Source organism: Octopus bimaculoides, unplaced genomic scaffold (assembly GCF_046866305.1).
Source record: "Octopus bimaculoides isolate indiv1 unplaced genomic scaffold, ASM4686630v1 contig192, whole genome shotgun sequence".
Lineage (NCBI taxonomy): Eukaryota > Metazoa > Mollusca > Cephalopoda > Octopoda > Octopodidae > Octopus > Octopus bimaculoides.
Genome location: NW_028315442.1, coordinates 25,001 through 45,000, shown reverse-complemented (window position 1 = coordinate 45,000; position 20,000 = coordinate 25,001). Strand labels below are relative to the sequence as shown.

The 20,000-nt window shown below is 38.5% G+C and overlaps 1 protein-coding gene and 1 long non-coding RNA gene across 2 annotated transcripts in view; one reads left to right on the top strand and one right to left on the bottom strand.

Annotated features, from left to right (window-relative positions):
* The window catches only part of LOC149129021 (uncharacterized), a 38,866-nt gene that overhangs the window by 991 nt on the left and 17,875 nt on the right, over nucleotides 1–20,000 (top strand). The gene's annotated exons all lie outside the window — the stretch shown is intronic.
* Nucleotides 19,575–20,000, bottom strand: part of LOC149129022 (uncharacterized) — a 12,334-nt gene continuing 11,908 nt past the window's right edge. The window contains exon 2 of the long non-coding RNA XR_016240570.1: nucleotides 19,575–19,747. This is a non-coding gene — a long non-coding RNA (uncharacterized LOC149129022). The remainder of the gene's footprint in view (nucleotides 19,748–20,000) is intronic.

Genomic DNA, 20,000 nt, shown 5'->3' with positions numbered 1-20,000 from the left:
CAAGAAGGAGCTTGCGCGACTAACCCAGAGTCATACATTGGTGAGACTTCTAGGAGTATCAATGATAGGCTCAAAGAACACCTGGACAACTGCATTGAAAAGAAACCAAACTCCATCTTCTACCAGCATGCTGTAGACTGCCACAAGGGCTCGTTAGGGAGACTTAATTTAAATATCTTATCCACACATCCCACTGATGCAATGCTGAGACAAGTCACTGAAGCTGTCTGTATACAGGAATACAAACCCTCTCTCAACCGTAAATGCGAGTGGGGTAACATCCAGATTCCACTCGGGAGTACACCTCTATAATCACCCTCCTCTCTCTTTTACATGTGGAATTCCATTCCCTACATACATGTTGAGATGCATAATACATACATATATGTAGTTATATATAACCGTATGAGCGTATATAGTTTGATATGTATGTACGTATGTGCAGATGCATATGTGTGTGCACGTGTGTGTATGTGTTGCGCGTTGTGTATATGACTATGTGCGTATGAACATGTGTAGATATGAGTATGTGTAGATACATCTATGTGTGGCATGTTTATGCGTGTTAAAAAAAAGGTTATAATAAAATAACAATATTAAAAAAATGCATGTTTGAATTTAACCGTTATCCTTGTATTAGTGTCATATATATTTGTATATATGTATGTGTGTGTGTATATATGTATAGGTGTAGTGATGGATAAGCGTATATGTGTGTATACTTTAAGATTATACGTATATTTGTGAGTGTGTGTGAGTGTCAATATGAGCGTGTGTACTTGTATATACGTATACGCAAGGTTATATATGTGCATATAAGCAAGGTTATATATGTGCATATAAGAAAGGTTATATATGTGCATATAAGAAAGGTTATATATGTGCATATAAGCAAGGTTATATATGTGCATATAAGCAAGGTTATATATGTGCATATAAGCAAGGTTATATATGTGCATATATGCATACATTCGTTGTATCCATTCACCGTTAGACGGTGGTGAGAGGGACAAAGGCACACAGACACACATATATGTGTGTGTGTGTGTGTGTTTACATATGTGTAGATGCATATGTGTGTGTATATACAACCTTCAACAAAGTAAGTCGTGTATACAACTTGAACTGACGCACATATCCGTACATAAACATACGTTCACATGTACACAAACACCCACCCGTATCTCTATCTGTCTATATGTCTGTACTTACACCCGTGCAGTTGGCACATGTGAAATTGCATTGTTGTTATGTAGTTTCATCATTACGTATAAGCTACACAGCAAAAGTACGTAAAGGGAAGCAAGCAGACCATGTTGATATATAATAACAATGTAATGTTAGTATTAGTTATGTTAAAGCAATGGGCATATATACACAAATGTGCCCCACCAATTTGCATGTTCACAGATGATTACGCGATATAGGTATATGTGTGTGCCTCTCTCTCTCTCTCTCTCTGTATATGTGTATATATATATATATATATATATATATATATATATATATATATATATATATGAACGTTATACATACATTCACGTTAAATATACAGATACTTAAATGGTCAAATATATTTACATATTTCTACAAAATGATATATCTAAAGTTTGATGATAAAAGTACGTTAAAAAAAAGTCACTGAAGCTGTCTGTATACAGGAATACAAACCCTCTCTCAACCGTAAATGCGAATGGGGTAACATCCAGATTCCACTCGGGAGTACACCTCTATAATCACCCTCCTCTCTCTTTTACATGTGGAATTCCATATATATATATGTGTGTGTGCGTGTGTGTATTTGTATGTATCTATATGCATGTGATTGCATATCTATGCATTCACACACACACACATGCTTCCATATACACAAACAGGAGAGACATGTGTATAATCCGCGCTGGAAACAACGTTTATAGGCGGAAGCAAACTTCATGTTACGGTAATGAGGGAAGTAGTGGGGGATGGGCGCGGTGGAAGCGGCGCTACCAAATTACTGAGTAGATAATAGCAGATGGGAGAGAGGAAAAGAGTTTTTTTTATATAGAAAAGTACATGGACTCCTTCTGGAGAAAGATCTGGGGAGAAGAAAAGGAGTTTAACCGAAATGCTCTATGGCTGCAGAAAATAAAAAATGATTATTGTCCGGGGATTATACCCAAGACATACAAGATTGACGGTGATGTTCTTGCAACTGTCCTCCAAAATCTCCATGATGGTAAAGCACCGCGTAGGGACCTGATCGTTGGATACTGGTACAAGAAGCTTACCTGTTACCAACCGTACCTTATTAAACTGTAGCAGCAAGCCCTCAATGGAGATGGCAGCATACCAGACTGGTTGGCTCTGGCGGAAACAAAGCTTGTTCCGAAAAGCAAGGAAACCCAATTGGCAAAAAATTACAGGCCTCCAAAAACTGTCCTCCAAAAACCCTGTCATGGGACCTCCAACCAGACCAGTTTGTGGAGCAAATATCTCCAGCATCTGTACACTGTCCTAATTCCTCTCACAAGTATTACGACCTCTCATAGAGACGTCTCCAGATGTCTGTGTGAGCATGGAAGATCTTCCTCAGTAGAATCAGTACTTGCAACTACTCCGACGACCTCACAGGTTGTGTAGTGGGTAGTATGGATGTGATTTCACTCTACCCATCTATAGACATAGATTTTGCTGTGGGGATATGCATTCAGGTGATCTGTGAGAGTGAAGTGGAGTTCCGCAAGGTCAACACGAGGGAACTGGGCCTCCTCCTCAGACTAAGCTACGACAGTAACTATTTGGATGACCATGACCTCAGTAGATTCTGCCCCACCAGGCCACAGAGGGGAAGACCACCCATCATCACTTCAGCAGTGAAAAAGAAGCACCACTCAACACTGGAGTGGCTGGACTGCACCCACCCAAAACCTGAGAACAACAATCAGGTGAAGGAAATGATGGCTCATGCAATAGGGGCCAGTATAAAAACCACCTTGAAGAACCACATAGTAAAGTTCAACAAAAAACTATACATGCAGGTTCAAGGTCCATATACACAAACAGGAGAGACATGTGTATAATCCGCACTGGAAACAACGTTTATAGGCGGAAGCAAACTTCATGTTACGGTAATGAGGGAAGTAGTGGGGGATGGGCTCGGTGGAAGCGGCGCTACCAAATTACTGAGTAGATAATAGCAGATGGGAGAGAGTTTTTTTTATATAGAAAAGTACATGGACTCCTTCTGGAGAAAGATCTGGGGAGAAGAAAAGGAGTTTAACCGAAATGCTCTATGGCTGCAGAAAATAAAAAATGATTATTGTCCGGGGATTATACCCAAGACATACAAGATTGACGGTGATGTTCTTGCAACTGTCCTCCAAAAACTCCATGATGGTAAAGCACCGCGTAGGGACCTGATCGTTGGATACTGGTACAAGAAGCTTACCTGTTACCAACCGTACCTTATTAAACTGTAGCAGCAAGCCCTCAATGGAGATGGCAGCATACCAGACTGGTTGGCTCTGGCGGAAACAAAGCTTGTTCCGAAAAGCAAGGAAACCCAATTGGCAAAAAATTACAGGCCTATTGCATGCCAAAATTTAATGCATAAGATTTATACAGCATGCCTAAGCAGATTCCTCCAAGACCACTGTGAAAACAATAGTATAATCACAGCTGAACAAGTAGCTCAGAAGAAAGGAGTCTGGGGATGTACTGAACAACTACTTATAAATAAGGTAGTAATGGTGGAGATACGGCAGCACAGAAGGAATCTGGTCTCCATGTGGCTTGACTATAAAAAAGCCTTCGACTCTGTCCACCATTCGTGGATGCTAGAAGCCCTCCGACTTGCTAAAGTCCCAGGGAACTTGATTAATGCCATATCTAACCTGACATCTTCCTGGGCCACCTCTCACACAGACATCTGGAGACGTCTCTATGAGAGGTCGTAATACTTGTGAGAGGAAGTAGGACAGTCTATAGTTGGGGCACCACCTTTAGCTGAGCAAAACGACCCCAGGACTTATTCTATCGGTCTCTTTTGCCAAACCTCTAGGTTACGGGGACGTAAACACACCAGCATCGGTTGTCCAGCAATGCTAGGGGCACAAACACAAACATAAACACACATATATATATAGATAGATAGATAGATACGACGGGCTTCTTTCAGTTTCCGTCTACCAAATCGACTCACAAGGCTTTGGTCGGCCCGAGGCTATAGTTGAAGTCACTTGCCCAAGGTACTATGCAGTGGGACTGAACCCAGAACCATATGGTTGGTAAGCAAGCTACTTACCACACAGCCACCCCTTCGCCTATTCACATAGCCACCCCGGCACCATATATATGTTTCTTTATGTTTCTTTATATTTTAAAGTTTATTTTCATTATTATTCTAATTCTTCATTCTTTTGGGTTTTATATACTTCTAATTACCATTTACATACATTTACATATATACACACATCCTTTTATCTTCTAGACAAGTGGTATAGACAAATAGAATAAAAAATCTCTCTACTTAAATTGTAATTATCCCATGGATGACCAGTAACTCCAGGGATATCATATTTCAAGTTTAATGGAGCTTGACACTATCTGTCAGACACACCTCATGTATGTCTGTCTATTCATACATACATATCTACATACATACCCACACACTCATTTATTCATACATACATGCATTCATACATATATATATATATATATACATATATACATATGTACATACATACACATATATATATATACATACATATGTATATATCAAACAATAAGCAACACGGATTTCAAAAGTGATTGCAGTACGCACGTTTCATGCTACTTCAATTTATTTAAGTAATGTGAGCATTACCTTAAATGCAATATGAAGAGCAATCTTCAGCTGCACGAAAATGCAGAAAAAAGACATATTATAAATGTGGTAACATATTAAATCCAAGTGGGAGAGAGCATACATAAAATCAAAATGTGAGGAAGAATATATAAGTCCATCTTGACATAGCGGAGTCTATCAGGCTAGTAATTGATTCTAGACAAAAGTTTTAACTGTCTCAGAATTCTATTGTTTCTTATCTAGTGGCCATAGCAAAGGGACAATTACTTCTAAAGAGAGGGAAGGTGTAAGCAGTATGCATGGACAAGGCTATAAAAGTATTAGAATCTAGAGGTTTCACTGGTCATAGTAGTATCAGGTCATTTTATGACTATCAAAATGTTGAGGAATTAATGTTGAGGAATTATAGCCCTAGGTATATGGGTCAAATAGGTTTTTTACTTTTAGTCTGAATAGAGTAACAGTATAGTGGTACAGACAACAACAGAACTCTAACTAATGTTTACACAATAAGAGGTATGTTAATAAAATAAATAAAATGAGATGTAATTATCTTCCACAAAATTCATGAAATAATGTCAATAAAAGTCCTATTTTTTAAAAAATTTAAAAGTGTGAGTAGAGCAATGCACACATGATACCCTAAGGTCTAATCTATTATTGATTAGATTAGGATTGTTCCTAAGTTTAAAAATTTCATATATTTCCATAGAACACAATTCACATCCATATCTATTATTTCTATAAGGTTGAGCTTTTCTTATAATTTCCCATTTAAGGCTAAAATTAATACCATTATCTTTTAACTCCCAAATTTTACTTGCCAAAGTCGTACTATTTGCCTTATGTCTAAGTCTAAACGAAGATTTATGGTTATATATTCACTGTTTCAGGTTAATACTACATCCTATATAAATATAACTCTCTGTTCTAGTACTAATGATGCATCTGTACACTACGTTGCGGGTACAACAAAATCCAAATAAAGGACAATGGGACTTTTTTCTACAGTTGCACATGGTGGGGTTATCAACTCCACCTATATTATTTCTAATATCTCTATTATTATTATTACTACAATTATTTACACTAATATCATTCATCAATTCCTCAATTCTATTATTAGGTATATATTGGCTATTACCATCATTATTTAATTCATATCTTGATGTGCTATTAGTTGGACTTATTCTTTCCACATTTGGCATATTGATATTATATGAATTATGTCCTTGATCACTATTACTTCTGTTGGAGTTGGGCCTATCATCAACTTCAGTTAAAACTGTAACATCATTACTGATATATTCTAATTGTTGGTTGAAATTATGGTTTATAGGACTAAGTATATTGCTACTATCTTCATAATTTCTTTCGCTATTGTTATTTTCACTTCTATTTGTATAATTATTGGTAGCATCATTATTGGTATTAGATGGATTATTATTTGCATTCATATGGCCACTATTTGTAATTTCATTAATTCTAGCTGACTTGATGTTTTTTTTTGTTTAACCTAGCTATGATTGTACCTACATTAGGAAGGGTAGAGTAAGAAATTCTGATTTTATGACAAGAGAAGATTTTACTATATCTGTGGGAAGAAGGGAAATTTTTTTGTAAAATATTCATGAATTTTTTATAAATATTTGTGGATATAGCACAGTTGAAGGGTATATTTAACCAGATCGAGTTTTTATTTTTTCTCTTAAATTTATTGTGTGGGTGGGTATGGGGTGTGCCATGATTACTATTATTTCCCAGCACAATATTATTATTATGATTAGTAGTTCTTTTAGTTGTGGGATGTTTACTATTTTTGTCATTTGATTCAACATTACTGTCTACTAACATAGGTTTATTATTAGTGTTGGTATATAGTTTACTATTAAGTTTACTATTAAAATGCACTTTATTACTTTTCTTATTAGTTAGATTTTTAGGTAAATAGGGTTGTTTCTTATTTGGTCCATTGTTGTTACTATTTAAGTTATTAGGTCTGTTATAACACTTATGATTATTATTATTATTATTATCATTATTATTGTTGTTATTGTTGCCATGTGCACTACTATCACTATTATTATTATTATTATTATTATTATTATTACCTGTATCAAGAAGAGATGTTCTACTAGGGTTAAGGAAAGCAATTTTTTGAGCATATCCAGCTTTAGACAAGGCCATATTATAGTAGCTTGAATTAGAATTAAATATATCAATGTTCGAAGATAATTTAGTAATTCTTTCAGAAATATTATTAACTAAAGAATTTAATACATTAGGTGGATGATTGGATAATCTACTTACATATCTAGTAGTTTCATTTTCTTTTCTATATGGGTGGTATAATCTAGTTTCTATGTTGAGAGTGGTATCTAAGAAATTTACAATTTTATTACCATATTCATAAGTAATGTCTAAGTTAAAACTTTTAAAAACTTTTCTGATTTTCTTTCTTATTCTCTCAATGAATGATTTGCTATTACTAGGGATGATGAATAAAGCATCATCTCTATATAGACCACCTTTTAGTTCAGGGATTTCTTTGTTTAAGCAATATAAGAGGTAAGGGCCAAACAGACCGATAGAATAAGTACTAGACTTACAAAGAATAAGTCCTTCTCTCCCCCCCCCCCCCTCGCCCAACAAAAGTACATCGAGTGAAAGCCAATGTCAAGACGATGCTGATTTGTTTCATCGATGTAAAAGGAATTGTCCACACAGAATAAAAGATAAGAGATACATACACACACACACACACACACGTACATACACATATATTATCGTAAATTTGATAAGGAAGTATAAACTTCACAATTTTACCTTTAAACATAAAGATAAGAGACAGCAAGGAATTGTCATGCCACAAATTATGTATATATTATGTACAGATGTATATATATATGTATAGATGTATGTACGAGTGGATTTGGTAGACGGAAACTGAAAGAAGCCCGTCGTATATATCTATGTATGTGTGTATGAGTGTCTGTGTTTGTCCCCCAAACATCACTTAACAACCGATGCTGGTGTGTTTATGTCCCCGTAACTTAGCAGTTCGGCAAAAAGAGACCGATAGAATAAGTACTAGGCTTCCAAAGAATAAGTCCTGGGGTCGATTTGCTCGACTAAAAGTGGTGTTACAGCATGGCCACAGTCAAAAGACTGAAACAAGTAAAAGAGTAAAAGAGTATACATGTATATATATATATATATATATATATATATATATATATATAAATATATATATATATATATATATATATACAGACGTACATATATATATAGATATATATATATATATACAGAATCCTTTGCGTTTTGTTTTTATTTTACATTTCCAATTTTTATATATATATATATCATCATCATCATTATCGTCATTGAACGTTCGCTTTCCATGCTAGCATGGGTTGGACGATTTGACTGAGGACTGGTGAAACCAGATGGCTACACCAGGTTCCAATCTGATTTGGCAGAGTTTCTACAGCTGGATGCCCTTCCTAACGCCAACCACTCAGAGAGTGTAGTGGGTGTTTTTTACTTGCCACCAGCACGAAGGCCAGTCATGCTGTACTGGCAACGGCCACGCTCAAAATGGTGTATTTTATGTGCCACCCGCACAAGAGCACCACCTCATCCCAGGTCTTCCTGGGCCTACCTCTTCCCTCCTATTCTAGTAGGGGATGAGGCATGATCGCACAAAACACTCACCTTAGCCCTCATCCCTGTCTTTCACTGCTAAACCCAACATTAAACCATGATCAACACTCGCAACAAACCTTCATCTTCAGTACTGATCCTGTTTAATCTCTACCCTCCCCATCGCCACAAAGCCTAACCCCTAGTTCAAACTTTGATCTCTTACCTAACTATTCTCTCTAAAAACCGTTCACAAATCCCCAAGCTAACCCTAATATAGTCTAAAGTCTGAACCCCAATCCTAACAACAAACCCTCAACAAAATAAGAAAAACAGCAAATACTCAACAAAATAAGAAAAACTACTTACCTTTGGCAATTTGCCAACTATAACAGAAAACATGATATGCAAACAACGAGCAAAATATCAACCAACAACATTTGAACGTCAGATTTTTTTTTAAGTCAAATTTTGTATTTTTAAAGTCAGATTGTTTTTTTTTTTAAAGTCAGATTATTATTTTTTTTTTTAACCCTTTCGTTACTAACCCGGCCGTAGCCGGACGAAAAGATTTTTGGTTCATAAGACTAACCCGGCCGTAGCCGGCCGAGCATACCCATTGTTATTTAAATGTATATTTGAACCCAAATCTCGTTAATACAGTCGTTAAAACACCTGATTTCACTTTGCAAACAGTTGAGTTATTGTCTCCCACATTGTTTGGCCTGATATTTGAACTCAGTGAATTTTGGAAGATTTCTTTCCACATTTTTTGCGGCGTTGATTTTTTTCAACTTTGAAGATGGAGAGGAGTTTCATGCTATCAAGCAGTGATTCCGAATTTGAAGGTTTTTCAACAGAAGATATGGAGATATCGAAGAAAAGAATGAATGAGCTACAAAAGCACTTGGTGAACGATAAGGAATCGGATATTTCTGGATCCGAAACCGAAATCAGCGATTCTGAAAGCGGCGACGGTGACAGCGAGGATGATTTTACACCAGAATGGAGTAAAAATTAAAACAAACGTTTTTATTAACAATTTTTGTGAGGAAACAGGGTCTAGCCATAGTCTTTCTCAGGAAGCGAAACCTTTAGACTTCCTTTTCATGCTTGTTTCAACTGATTACTGCGGAAACAAACCGTTACGAAGAATGTAAACGAACCGGGAAAAAAAAAGATAGCTTGCAGTTTCCTGAAACTGCAGATGAAATACGGGCATTTTTTGCCATAAATATTATCATGGATATTAGACAGTTACCCAGAATAACAAATTACTGGAGCGATCAGGAACCTTTTGGCGATGAATATATTTCCAGTATTATGAACGAGTACGATTCGTGAAGCTGAACCAATATTTACATGTGAGAGACACCAGCAGTAGCCCCCCCCCCCCCCAGTACGTGGAGAACTTTGAGACAAAACTTATGCAATAGAATTGATTAAGAACCCTTTCTTTAATTATGTTCCAAATATCACATTAATATGTTGATAAATAAAAAAGTTACAGGTGTTTAATGAGACTTGTCTAAATTCATGATTATTTTAGAATTTAATTGAAACTCATGAGGGGTGTATTTTGGCCAGAAATATAGTAACGAAAGGGTTAAAGTCAAATTTTTAATTTTTAAAGTCAGATTGTTTTTTTTTTTTTGTTTCTTATGTCGAATCATGAAATAGAAAAACTACTTACCTTTGGCAATTTGCCAACTATAACAGAAAACATGATATGCAAACAACGAGCAAAATATCAACCAACAACATTTGAACGTCAGATTTTTTTGATTTTTTTAATGTGTTGAATCATGAAATACACTTGTTTACTAAATACAGTTGTCCTTGTATTCACACAGTATTCTTTATCGAAACTTATCAACCACATAAGGTTCTTACCACATTGTCTTAGAATGAAATTACTATATACAGGGGGACCCAAAAGTAGGTTCGCAGTTCTTCAACAATCTCTTTTGCATTCATATATTAACAGTTTAGATCTTAATTATAAAACAATATGAAACCATTATTCTATGCTAATTTAGTTAATTGTAAGGTAGAAGGCATGTAAATAGCACCTTTTGAGCGGGATCGTTACCAGCGTCGCCTTCCTGGCATCTGTGCCTGCGACACGTGAAAGTGCATTGCATCCACAAGTCATCAAGCTAATCATTATCATGCGAAATGAAGTTGATGTTTTTATTTATAACAGAAACAAATTAATTATTGCAATGAAAATAAGAAATACAATTAACATGTATATGTATCATCATCATCATTTAACATTCGTTTTTCAGGCTGTCATGGGTTGGACTATTTCACATGATCTGAGACGAATTACTACACTTAGCTCTAATGTGTGTTTTGACATGGTTTCTCTATGTCTGAGTAACAGTTTCGGTAACACTGACACGAGTAAAATTACCAAGTAAATTTCAAGGCAGAGTAGATTGCTAGTAGTGAGAGAGGTGGCTTCATCCTCAGCTGTAGTATGATAGAGGGACAGGTAGAGGGGTGTTGCTGCAGAGAAAGCACATGGCTACCCCGCATCTAATTATCACATTTTCGTTGCTAAAGTGAAACTAAGAAACAGAAAACTGTGTAAGCCAAGGAACAACTGTATTTTATGAAAACATTGCAAAAGGAATTAAACTGAAACAGATATCAACAGGACACATACAACCCATGCTAGTATGGAGAAAATGATGATTACTTATTTATTATTATTATTATAACAACAACAACAACCACAATGATAGTAACACCCTACACTCTGCCTTCTACAACCCTAACCCTAACAACTAATCTTATGACATGACAAGGATCTCCCCCACAGACTTACCCTTCAACAAAAGGGCATGTATCCCACCCCAAATCAACAGTGAAACAGAAGCAAAGATCTCCTTAGCAAGAAATAGACTCCGACATATCTTAGACTAATACAACAAATCCACTAAAAAACATAGTGAGGAGGGGACCCACCAAATCAGCTCCTCTGTTGACAGAGGCCTACATAAACTGCTACCACAACAGCTCCTTTATAGGATCCAGTTAGCTCAAGACATCATGTGGAGGAACCACGTCCGGTTTCGGCCCCTACTCCTCTACCGTTTTGATGTGGCGGGGCCAGTTCTGGTGTTGGGTGGATGTCTTCTTTCACTGTTTGTGACTGTTCTAATTCAACTGTGGAATGTCCTTCGCTATGTTTATTTTCCGGAAGGTTCTCGCCACACGTCTTACGGTTCATCAACCCGCGTTGTTGAATTACTTTCTTCTGACATACCTTCCCTTGGTGGATTAGGATCCAGTTAGCTCAAGACATCATCAGGAGGAACCACGTCCGGTTTCGGCCCCTACTCCTCTACCGTTTTGACGTGGCGGGGCCACCCCCTTTCGGAGGTGTCTTCAGCTCTGGTGTTTTGAGACAAAAATTATGCAATAGAATTGATTAAGAACCCTTTCTTTAATTATGTTCCAAATATCACATTAATATCTCTTTTACTTGTTTCAGTCTTTTGACTGTGGCCATGGTGGAGCACCGCCTTTTAGTCGAGCAAATCGACCCGAGGACTTACTCTTTGGAAGCCTAGTACTTTTTCTATCGGTCTCTTTTGCCGAACCGCTAAGTTACGGGGACATAAACACACCAGCATCGGTTGTCAAGCGATGTTGGGGGGGGGGGGACAAACACAGACATACAAACACATACACACATACATATATACATACATACATATATACGACAGGCTTCTTTCAGTTTCCGTCTACCAAATCCACTCACAAGGCTTTGGTCGGCCCGGGACTATAGTAGAAGACACTTGCCCAAGATGCCATGCAGTGGGACTGAACCCGGAACCATGTGGTTGGCAAAACAGCCACTCCTACACACATATATATATATATAGGAGGGGCTTCTTTCAGTTTCCGTCTACCAAATCCACTCACAAGGCTTTGGTTGGCCCGAGGCTATAGTAGAAGACATTTGCCCAAGATGCCACGCAGTGGGACTGAACCCCGGGACCATGTGGTTGGTAAGCAAACTACTTACTACACAGCCACTCCTAAAAGTTACAGGTGTTTAATGAGACTAGTCTAAATTCATGATTATTTTAGAATTTAATTGAAACTCATGAGGGGTGTATTTTGGCCAGAAATATAGTAACGAAAGGGTTAAAGTCAAATTTTTAATTTTTAAAGTCAGATTGTTTTTTTTTTTTTGTTTCTTATGTCGAATCATGAAATAGAAAAACTACTTACCTTTGGCAATTTGCCAACTATAACAGAAAACATGATATGCAAACAACGAGCAAAATATCAACCAACAACATTTGAAAGTCAGATTTTTTTTGATTTTTTTAATGTGTTGAATCATGAAATACACTTGTTTACTAAATACAGTTGTCCTTGGATTCACACAGTATTCTTTATCGAAACTTATCAACCACATAAGGTTCTTACCACATTGTCTTAGAATGAAATTACTATATACAGGGGGACCCAAAAGTAGGTTCGCAGTTCTTCAACAATCTCTTTTGCATTCATATATTAACAGTTTAGATCTTAATTATAAAAAAATATGAACCATTATTCTATGCCAATTTAGTTAATTGTAAGGTAGAAGGCATGTAAATAGCACCTTTTGAGCGGGATCGTTACCAGCGTCGCCTTCCTGGCATCTGTGCCTGCGACACACGTGAAAGTGCATTGCATCCACAAGTCATCAAGCTAATCATTATCATGCGAAATGAAGTTGATGTTTTTATTTATAACAGAAACAAATTAATTATTGCAATGAAAATAAGAAATACAATTAACATGTATATGTATCATCATCATCATTTAACATTCGTTTTTCAGGCTGTCATGGGTTGGACTATTTCACATGATCTGAGACGAATTACTACACTTAGCTCTAATGTGTGTTTTGACATGGTTTCTCTATGTCTGAGTAACAGTTTTGGTAACACTGACACGAGTAAAATTACCAAGTAAATTTCAAGGCAGAGTAGATTGCTAGTAGTGAGAGAGGTGGCTTCATCCTCAGCTGTAGTATGATAGAGGGACAGGTAGAGGTGTGTTGCTGCAGAGAAAGCACATGGCTACCCCGCATCTAATTATCACGTTTTCGTTGCTAAAGTGAAACTAAGAAACAGAAAACTGTGTAAGCCAAGGAACAACTGTATTTTATGAAAACATTGCAAAAGGAATTAAACTGAAACAGATATCAACAGGACACATACAACCCGTGCTAGTATGGAGAAAATGATGATTACTTATTTATTATTATTATTATTATAACAACAACAACAACCACAATGATAGTAACACCCTACACTCTTCCTTCTACAACCCTAACCCTAACAACTAATCTTATGACATGACAAGGATCTCCCCCACAGACTTACCCTTCAACAAAAGGGTATGTATCCCACCCCAAATCGACAGTGAAACAGAAGCAAAGATCTCCTTAGCAAGAAATAGACTCCGACATATCTTAGACTAATACAACAAATCCACTAAAAAACATAGTGAGGAGGGGACCCACCAAATCAGCTCCTCTGTTGACAGAGGCCTACATAAACTGAGACAGCGAATTAGGAACAGGGAATTAGTGTGCCTCCCTACGGACAAGTCTGGCAGACTGTCAATAGACAGCCGTCAGAACTATGTCCAAACCATGCAACAACACATCAGTAACATGAGAGAAGTTACACAAGAACATGAAAAAGTGGAAAAAAATCCTCAACGCACACATGGGAATGTGGTGCAACATACTCCAACGTACAAAAAGGACAGCACACAATTTCCAAGCTACCAACAACGACATTCCTACACTATATGGGTTACTCAAAGACCACAAACCCTACATAAACCCTGTCATGGGACCTCCAACCAGACCAGTTTGTGGAGCAAATATCTCCAGCATCTGTACACTGTCCTAATTCCTCTCACAAGTATTATGACCTCTCATAGAGACGTCTCCAGATGTCTGTGTGAGCATGGAAGATCTTCCTCAGTAGAATCAGTACTTGCAACTACTCCGACGACCTCACAGGTTGTGTAGTGGGTAGTATGGATGTGATTTCACTCTACCCATCTATAGACATAGATTTTGCTGTGGGGATATGCATTCAGGTGATCTGTGAGAGTGAAGTGGAGTTCCGCAAGGTCAACACGAGGGAACTGGGCCTCCTCCTCAGACTAAGCTACGACAGTAACTATTTGGATGACCATGACCTCAGTAGATTCTGCCCCACCAGGCCACAGAGGGGAAGACCACCCATCATCACTTCAGCAGTGAAAAAAAAGCACCACTCAACACTGGAGTGGCTGGACTGCACCCACCCAAAACCTGAGAACAACAATCAGGTGAAGGAAATGATGGCTCATGCAATAGGGGCCAGTATAAAAACCACCTTGAAGAACCACATAGTAAAGTTCAACAAAAAACTATACATGCAGGTTCAAGGTGCAGCCATCGGCGTTGGTGTAGCTGGAGATGTGGCCGGCCTCTTCATGACCTGTTGGGACAGAAAACTCAAACATATGTTAGCAGAACGGTCCACAACTCTTCTACTTTACAGCAGATATGTAGATGACATTAATATCATAGTTAGAACCAACTTTTATTTATATGCGATGTAATTGTTCCTTTTTGGAATGGCATTGTTAGGGAGGTGTGAGTGGCCAGATCTGGCCAGTTTGAACCTAAAACAGAATATTTGGGCCTCAACGGGCCCTGCCTTATTTAACATTGTCCCAAAACTGATCAAAGAGGAAAAGGATCCTATCAGCTTTTTCAAGGAATACCAGGTGAGCTACCCATACCTGGGTACAACTCACTCAACAAGAACTCCCCACTTGAGTGGACCATGATACCGCAAAACTTGGCTTTAAAAGGATTTAGATAATCCTATCAGGTGGTGCTATTAAATTGGACATGGCCTGGACCAATCTTTGGTTGAAACATATCAAAGTTTTATCTAAGATATACATATGTACATATGCATCATCATCATCATCATCATGGGTTGGATGGTTTGACTGAGGACTGGCAAGCCAGCAGGCTGTACCAGGTTTCATTCTGATCTGGTAAGGTTTCTACAGCTGGATGCCCTTCCAAATGCCAACCACTACAAGAGTGAAGTGGGTGCTTTTACGTGGGCCAGTCAGGCAGCACTAGCAACAACCATGCTCAAATGGTGCTTTTTACATGCCACTGTATATACATATATATATGTATATATGTATGTATGTATGTGTTTGTATCGTAGAGGCCTGTGGCTTAGTGGTTGCAGTGTGTCCTGCCCTCAATTGCAAGGCTGTGAGTTCCCGGTGGTGGTGTTGTGTCCTGCCATTCAGCTGGCAGAAAGGAGTTGTACATGGGATTCAAAAAGGGCCATTCTTGTCCCATTCTCAGTCACACTGAACCTCCATGAGAACTATGTTAAGGATTATGCAATGTCTGTGGAGTGCTCAGCCACTTGTATGCTAATTTCACAAGCAAGTCGTTCCATTGATCAGATCATTGAGCACTCATCGTCATAACTGACGGGAATGCCTGTTAGTTACATATGCATACGTACACACACACACACACACACACACACACACATATATACACACATAAATACATTCATACATATAAATGGGAGAATTTACGAAAAAAACAACAACAGACGAGGACAGGTGGTGTAAACAACAAAAGGATGTATTAGTTTAACGCTCGGGAATACTGAAAGTCTTTGACGTTTCGAGCACCGTTAGGGGCACCTGTGCCCAGCGTCGCCTTCCTGGCACTTGTGCCAGATGGCACGTGTAAAGACATTCAAGCAAGATTGTTGCCAGTGCCCCTGGACTGGCTCTTGTGCAGGTGGCACGTAAAATACACCATTCTGAGCGTGGCCGTTGCCAGTACCGCCTGACTGTTCTTCGTGCTGGTGGCACGTAAAAATCCCCCACTACACTCTCCGAGTGGTTGGCGTTAGGAAGGGCATCCAGCTGTAGAAACTCTGCCAAATCAGATTGGAGCCTGGTGTAACCAGTCCTCAGTCAAATTGTCCAACCCATGCTAGCATGGAAAGCGGACGTTAAACGACGATGATGATGATGATGGTATACACATATATATATATATATATATATATATATGTATCCTATGAGATTAAAAGCATTCATTAAAGTTAGTCTCATGTTCCACCTGATGTACATCTGTGTGCGTGTGTTCAATGATGTTTAATTTTATTCAAACCAACACCAAACAGCTAATTATTCACCCACACACAGTCTCATAGACTCTATTATACATTAATCTATATTTATCACTTGTCAACTACTTTTACGCGATAGTTTCAGGTTTTTATCCAAGTGGTCGGAAACACAGACTTTTTTAAACGGTCTTTGTCCCAGCTTTTAAAACAAACGACAAAATGCTTTTATATCACATGATTAGGAACATCGTTGATGCTCTGCTTGTTGCTTAGGAAACGGATAATTAAAACTTCATTCAATGTCTACAATTCAAAGCAAACTGACTTTTGCTCAGGGCAGTGGGCAACCAGCCTCCTCCAGTGGGTTCCATTCAGCTTCTATCGTCACACATCCATTCTACATAATGCTGAGGAATTTCAACCATGTTTCGTGGTCTGCTACCACAACAGCTCCTTTATAGGATCCAGTTAGCTCAAGACATCATCAGGAGGATCCACGTCCGGTTTCGGCCCCTACTCCCCTACCATTTTGACGTGGCGCCTCCCCTCCTTTCGGAGGTGTCTTCAGCTCCGGTGTTGGGTGCATGTCTTCTTTCTTCTATTCCCTGGCCTCTTCGATGCAGCATCAACGAGTGTCAGCGTCCGACTGATTGTCTTGTCAAATTCCCCTTTTTATACCTGCTGCTAGGCTCCAGCAGGCTGCCCCAGCAAGTTGTCACGTGACACTGTCTAAATTTCCTGCTGCTAGGGTCCAGTAGGCAGCCCCAGCAAGTCTTCGGGTCATCTTGAAATGGCCACCACCGGGTAGCATCGGATCTTTGGCCTCCCTTTTTTTCACACTCGTTATCAGGTAGTACTCAAGCCATGGTTGTTTTCAAGTCCTGCTGATTGGTTAGGTACAGAATGGAGCCAGTCAGATGGAATCCCTTGCAATGGTCACAACCTCGCTCTTCTCAGAATCTCTTTGTTTCTGACCTGATCTGCCAGTGTGCTCTCAACATCTTTCTCAGATACATTTCATTGAATACAATTAGTTTTCTATTCCTCTTTGTTGTCTTCTTCCAAATGTTTTAAACTTTTAAATTTATTATGCTACCATGTTATGTTGGATATATATCTTTTGAAATACTAAATATTGATTTCCTAAATATATTATTGATGAATTAATAATATAAAATCACATATATTTGCTCAAGATAATTGAGCACTCAACATAAGTTCAATTATATATTCTTTTAGAATATTACTCATAAAAGTTATATATATATATATATGTATATATATATATATATATATATACACACAGACATATACACTGCTATATATATATATATAAATATATATATACACACGCACACAGATGCATATATATACACACACACATGTAACTATTTGGACTTTGAGTATATGCCTATTCTTATGTCAGTCAAAGCACATTCACCGTTTCAGGCTACCTGATGTCATCCTCCACAGAAACTCTACAATTTTCACTGGATTTATGTCAGGAAACCCACAAGGTTTGTTGTGTTTATTGTTGATAAAAGAAACAGAAGATGGATTTAGAATCTTTTATTCAACATGACAATCGTTTCAGCACATCCTTCAATCTGTCCCACCCACATCAGTGAAACTGAGTTCTACAAGTGCTGTGTGTCCCACCTACACTTAACAAGAAAACTTCTTACACAATGAACCAAACTACATCTCTTTCTCACGCATTATGATTACCTCTCACTCCCCAATCTTGTCGTCCTCTTGGCCCAGGGCCACTGTATCCTTACTCTCTGCTTGCCCCCGGCCTGTGTATTCTACCCACATGCCTTCTCTCACTCTAGTATTGCCATCTGCTAGCCCCCCCCCCCCCAACCTGGATGTTCCACCAACACATAACAAGAACATTTTGCCCTCACCCTACCTCGACAAACCAATCCACGTCTCTTCTCTTCTCTTTCTCGCAATTCCTCCTTCACTCCACAATTTCCTACAAATCATGCTTACTTGCTAATGGGAGCTTTGGCTCCCTAAACATCGGAGACAGAGGGGATAGTCACAACTGGATTGCCTGTGATCATACTTCTGCTTACTCAGGGTTTAGCTGGAGCAAAATGACAACATAAGCACACGATATCTGCCCCCCACCCCATCACACTGCCCCTCCCCACTGCTCCTGACACAAATCAGCCCACATGTGGGAACTGGTCTTCATTTAGAAATAGCAGACAAATCTCCCTCAAAATCACACCACATTGCTGTCTTCAAAAAACACGAGATCATGTTGGATGGTCAAGGATGGAAACCCTTTGATCATAAGTCAAGACTCTGACTGCAGCTGAAACCAGGCTCTCTCTGCTGAAAATAGCAGGTAAATGATCCTCACCTCACTTCTGAACTTCTTCAATAAAGAAAGAAGGACACCCGAAGTCATGCACTTCTAAATATGAGATGGTCATGGTTGAGGCATCTGTGGTCATAGACCTTCTCCACCGAGGCTGGCCTAGGGTTAAACAACGACAAACCAACAGTGACACTTATAGAACAGGATGACTCCATCACCACCAGGCACCAGATAAACACACACACACACACACACACACCGACCTCCCCCACCGTGTTGTGTGTGAACAGTTTTCTGTTGCCATGGAAATGTTGACATGAATAATAACAACATGGTGGTGGTGGTGGTGGTAGTTTAGTCCCAGGTCAATCCAGTCACAGCAGACACTCCAGCTGTGACCATCTTGCCTTTCCCCTAAAATTTTGTTTATACAATGTAACTATTTCTAAAATGGGAGCCATTTCAGGGAGATTTGGCTGCTATTTCTCCCAGCTCTAGCTACCATGTAGATGCCTCCCACATTGGTCCATACATAAGAGAGGAGTAGGGTGTGATTTGAGGGAGATTTAGCTGCTATTTCTAATAATGTAGTTAGTAGTGGCGGATCTCCCTCATTGGTTTGTGGTGGAAAGTGGTGGTGGTGAAAGTAGGAGTTGCAGCTTAGGTGATTGTTTAGCCCTAGGCCAACCATGATACGGCTGTTCAATGAACAAAGGCGTTCCAATCACGACCAACCTGTGGATTTAAAGTAAACGTACAGGGCTACATTATATCAGGTCGTTAAGAATGAAATGATCCGATTTTGAACTGAAAGTTTATTTTAGTTTATCTCAACGAAAAGCAATGCAGTTAATCAAAGAATGCACCTAAATCATCAACACAATTTTGCCATTTTATCAATAACTTATTTATGCTGGGAGCAAAGAATTCTGGAAAGCAACATATAGGTATATGCATATATACACACATACATGTACATGCCTACTTA